Genomic DNA, 6,000 nt, shown 5'->3' with positions numbered 1-6,000 from the left:
TAAGCTTTTCCCCTGTTCCTCACCGCTGTTTTCCTAACATTGCCTTCTGAGGCATTTAATTACACCCTGTCATAAAGCTGGGTGCTCAGTCCGACAGGAACAAGGATCACCTAAGCGCTATTGTGATCACCGGTGCACTTGTATAGGCAATGGAGGTGGAAACCTCTACACTTTGGAAAGAGAAGAAAATGCATTTCATCACTCACAACACAATGCCTCTCTTAAGCCTAAACAATTGCAAATGTACAGACTCTCGGACATTGCCATAACCACAATAAGGCCATTCATGTAGACTTTGCTGAGGCAAGTTAGGGCAAAAGGGTCAGAGGGCTATGAACTTTGATCTATGGTTTCAGACTTGGCAGGCCTTAAAAAACCTCCTGCTTCAGTAAGTTTCTTGATTAACCTAATAAGAATTACACAAGAAGTGCTGTGATCTTAGCACTGCATCGGATTAGCTGCCTAGACGGTGTTCTGTGAAGCCTAAAAATCTCATCAAGAAGCATAATGAGAAATAGACGATGGAAATGCTGAGAAAAAGGTCTCGAGTTTGTGTTTTAATTATGCAGGCAAGGATTTGGAATGAAAGGTACCTGAGAGCTGCATCTTCTGAAGAATAAGGGGACTATTTGTCTGTGGAAACAGACTTTTTACCTCTGAGGAAAATACAATTAATAAATGAAAAGCTCAGAAGTGTTTTCAAGGTGAACTTTTGATAATTCAGAAACACTTTTGCTTTTTTCACTTCCACACAATATAATCTAATAGTGATATTCATATTTATGAGTTCCACAAATTAGTTCAGTGAAAAAATGCCATTATAAGCATTAAGAATTTCCACAGCTACCTTATTAAAACCATGTCAAAGAATTAAAAAAAAAACTCGTTATTGTTACAAAGGCAAAGGCTTATGGATCAATTCCAGAATTGGGTCATCAGTATGTTAAGAATTTTGTCTATTCAATTAACTTTCAGTGTGTTAGACCATTTTACATTATATTATGATTTAACTTATTAATCAGCTACAACTCATCCTTGAATTGTCAGGATTATTCTTTTACCAGGGATTTGTTTCGAAAGACTTCATTGATAACATAAATGGAAATCTGAGTAACCACAGCAAACCTGCTCTTCAGAAACAGCTATTTCATTAAAAGAATTAGATTTTACTCTAATCAGAAAGTTCATTCTCCAGCATGTTTAGCTCCTTGCTATAACACATTTCTTAGTCTACAGATATCTCGAGTGATCAAAGCCTGGTTCACAGCTCCTTGCACTGCACACAGGTGGAAGAAAAGAAGCTGGCTAATACAGAATAGATGTGTCTGCTGGTTTCTGACCAAGCACAAGGAAAGGCAACCAGATCCATACCTTTAAATGGGAGAAGGAGAAGCTATGTGATTGAATTAAGACAAACCCTCTATGCTTTTTTTTTTTCTTTTTTTTTTTTTTAAATACTTCTGGTCCTGTTCACAAGGTGCCAAGTCCCCCTGTCTAGCACTATCTAGCATCAGGCCCCAAGCTTTCCATACTCACTCAAAACAATGCACTTTGAACATGTAGAAATAATGGCATCTTTGAGCATCACACAGCTCCATGGACAGTTGTTCACAAGGACACAAAGCAATCCTACAAAAGTTATGATGAGCTATAAACTGACTGTAGAGCAGTGCTAGGCAGCTGCATTCATCATTATGCTAATACGTAGCCACAAGTTTTGATATATCTTTAGCATCTTGCACTGTACGCTCACACATCAACAGCAAAATGTTCCCCAGGAAACATTCCAAAATTGTTTCTTTGAAAAGTAAAGTTCATCTGTGGGTCAATGGGGTAATTATGGCAGAATGAGTCTGCCTAGCTCCAACAACAGTTTCACATTTCAACAGCACTCCTTCCCATGATCCCAAACTACTAATTTCTCCTATTCTGTATGCCTCTTCTCTTATGAAAACAATAACAATAAAAGAAAGCTAATCACTCCTATCAATTAGGAATCATCTCATAGAGCTGGATTATACTCTGAAATTAGAAAAGAAAAACATTTTACGTCTGTATTGTGCTTGCTCACATTCATATTTGTATTGCTGAAGTGTCTAACAGCCCCTGTATCACTGATCAACTGTGAAGGATGTTGCAAAAATATACAACTAAAAAGTGCATTTTCCAGAAAGCTTATAATTCCCCACCATCACCAAGTTTTCTGTAGAAGAATTTGAAAGAGCGTGATACGGTATCTTGTCTATATATCAAGGAGCCAAGAGAACCAAAAGGAAAACCCTTCCAAGAAGCTTTTAAGTTAAAATGAAACCTGGTGCCAAGTCAAAAGCAGCATGTTGAATCAAGTTGTTGAACTTGCTAGGAAGCCATTTACATATACAAGCCACACTAATTGCAAGATAATAAATTTGTTTATCTTCAATTAACCAAACCTCACAGCATAAGCTTACATGTCATTTGTGCTGTCTTGCACACACTTTTTTATAACTGTTACAAGAACATTTTTCCAATCAAGCACGTTAACAGCAAAATTAAAACATAACATGAGTAAACGATCCCTTATAGTCAGTAGAGAAAAAAAGCAGTGGAAGAAGGCAAGCGCTAGTGGTAAATGAAACATCAACATACTGAAACAGAAAGCAGTGACCAGTATAAACAGCTACAGACACAGGAAGGGAGCAATGGGCCTGCCTGACAGTATTCCCCAGTCACTTGCAACAAAGAACAGGGTCAAAGACAGAGTAGAGCTCTGGATCAATTCTGTAACAGAACTGCAACAATCACAAAGCAGCTTTAAAAATAAAAATAAAATAAAAATAAAAATCACCGTTGTGGTATCAGGAAGTCCACACACTCACAGCTCAAAATCCTGCTGGACTTTGTCCTTGAGCTCACCCTGACATGGATGCTGCCCCCCAGAATCCCTCGGACTCAGCACTGAGGTTGGCCATGGGCAGAACAGCTCATAGCTGCTGCACCCAACCACGTGGAAAGGACCCTGTAGTGGTCAGTCACGACTTCTCCCTAGGTAGCAGCAGTTTTTCACTACCAGAGCTGATTTCTTTGACCCCCAGAAGATAGGACCACATGCATTAACAGTAAATAGACAGGGGTTTGATCATTACTTACCACCCAGATGTATTTGCCTTCTTGTTTTTAAGGTACATATTTTAGTTCATGGGCAAGTCTGAGCAATTCTAAATAATTGCTGGGTTTTAAACATCATTTGGGCACTTAAAGTTCTTCCCAATCCCTCATCTCAACCTCAAAAACAAACAAACAAACAAAAAAGCAACATTCTGTGCATTTAAGTGGTCCAAATTAACCTGGAAAGCAAGTTTGCAGGCTGTTATTTGGCTGAACTACTTCATCTGTCAGTTCAGCGTGACTACACTTTTTCAGCATGAGACCTTTAAGGCTTTTAATGCCATATGTATACGTACATGTATATATTATAATCAACTGGTTACTGGAAACTACAGCAAAAACTAAACAGCATGGTGCTGTGAAAGGTGCATGTTCACTGCTGAGGCTATGGTATGGGCTCCCAGACATGCCTGTATTCACAAAGGCTCCCCAGGCTGGCCATCACCAGAAGCCTGGGCTGGACCTGGAATCGGCACAACTGCAGGCATGCAGTGCCAAGGCTGAGCAGAGCTTCACCGAGAGGACAAAGTCCCAGCAACACAGCTGAGCAGCATCCACACATAAACCACATATGTGTTACACTGTTCCCAAGTGCCAGGTTTAGGTAGGCAGACCTTGTAGGGAAGAGTGGCCTTGGTAGCATCCTCCATATATAACTTGACTTTAAGGTAGCTTAGATATTTTCAGTAAAACTGAAGAAAAGAATCCAGTGAGGTTTGCAAAGCTTTCTGTAAACTGTGGACTAAACATAAACCATGATGCTAATATAGTAGTACTGCTTAACAGTACACTTACTGCCCAATGGTACCTTTGATACTTGGGCCTGCTTATTAGATGCAAAAGCAAGTAAATGCCTAATGCTCAAGGGTTCTTTGGTTATCAATGAAGATAAAAATAAATCAGGATGAAAATGCATCTGAAAACAGTTTGTCTTACAAAACAAGTACACAGCAAGTGATACAGCTTTCATATACCTTTTGAAATTCAAAGCCTCCTTCTTGAAGGATATCTCCATGCTATCACCTACCTGGAAATATTTGCTTACATCCTCTACCATGCAGCAGTGAAAATTACTCACCGAGGTTTAATGTTATTTAGCTGCAGAACCGTCACAAATGCCTTCAGTGAAAATACTGTGAAGATCTTAAACTAGAAATGCAGTACACAATCCTTGTCCTCTGTCTTACTGCAGGTATGAAAGAAACATCCATTTAGAAAAAGCTGAAGCCTATATTCACTGTTTTTGCTCTACGTCTAGATTTATAACTACTGAACTGTTGACTAAACTGCTTTTGCTTCCTCTTTCACTAAATACTTCAGCCTATTACAGTGCCTCCATAGAACTGACACACTGCCAAGCAAAGTACAATGTCTCCTAAATCAAGATTAATCTTCAAATAAGTGAACACAGGGATCAAGCGTGTGTATAGTATCACAGTGTCCGTAGGAGAGCAGTTCACATGCATTTTGCACATTGGGCATTTGCTGTGGTCTGTACCACATCCAAGGCAGATGCATTCATCATGAAATGTATGTTGTGCCTGTTTACCTAGTAATGCTGCAAGACAGGGACTTTGTGAGGATTAAAGTCATCTAGCTTGTGAGGACTGCATGATGTAACAAGACTTGGATTTGTTGCGATACCACTAAAACTTTGCACAGGCTGCTTAGAAATGCTACTAAATAAAAATGGCTCTCAGTTTTGTCATGAGAAATGCAGCTCCCAAATAGAAAAACATGCATTTATCTACAACTTAGTTTATCTGAAAATATTATTCTGCTGAAAAAAGAGTATTTATGTCATTTACACATACTGTATAATTCCATTTTCAGCCACATCGGTTCCCTACTGTACTCATAATTATCTCAACCTGTTGAGATACTTTTGCTAAATAGCTCAAACCTAAGCTACAAACAAGATGCAACAGATCATACAGACTAGCAAGCAACTTAAGGATGCAATAAGACAAGCTATCAGCAACCAAATCAATGTCCAATTTTTGCCAGTATCCAAGCAAAGGATGGTTCCCATTGGAAATTTCCACCTTAATGCATGAAAATTCTTGCCCATGTGCATCTTTAACATTAATGTTTAATTTTATACATATAAAAAATCAAAACGCAATTATTAATATTATCAAAATATATACATTTTTAAGACAAAGCAGAGAAAATATTTCAGTAGAAGCACATAGGAATGGCTTAAACCAACTTTCTTTTTTGCTTGATTTATATCAAGGCATCCAAAGAGGTAACCTAGTTCTGTGCTGGTCAGAGAGGCTTTCTAGCACCTGAATTAAAAAAAAAAAAAAAAAAAAAAAAAAAAAAAAAATTTAAACACAAAAGCTTTAGTTTGATTTTCCTTGGTGTTAACAGGTGAGATAAAACATAATTCACCAATGCAAAAAGATCAAGTGGGGAGGAAGATCGATATGAAAAGAATTAGTGCATAAGTTTTCAGATAGATGTGCCAGCAAGTTGCTTGGATTTATAATTATAAAGCAATTATTACTTAGCTCAATAATAAATTATTAGCTGCCATGGCAACTACTGAAATACGAGGCAAGCTATTAAAGACAACAAGATGGTCTGCAGGAGACAAAGGAAGAAGGCAATTTATTCACCGGGAAGACTGTGCTCTCTCCCCTACTTCTTACACTACTGCACTCCACTTCCAGGATTGCTAAATTAAGAATTGCAAAATGCCTAGGCCCACGCATACAGACAATTGTCAGGGTTTGGGGGGCTTTTTTCCTTCCAATAAATTAATTTAGAGTCAGATTTATTATTTGTTTTTCTGATGTACTACGGATATCCCACATCCCTTTTTTACCTAAACAATTGCATGGAAAA

This window comes from Aythya fuligula, chromosome 11 (genome assembly GCF_009819795.1).
Source record: "Aythya fuligula isolate bAytFul2 chromosome 11, bAytFul2.pri, whole genome shotgun sequence".
NCBI lineage: Eukaryota > Metazoa > Chordata > Aves > Anseriformes > Anatidae > Aythya > Aythya fuligula.
Note: the sequence above shows the minus strand (reverse complement) of the source record.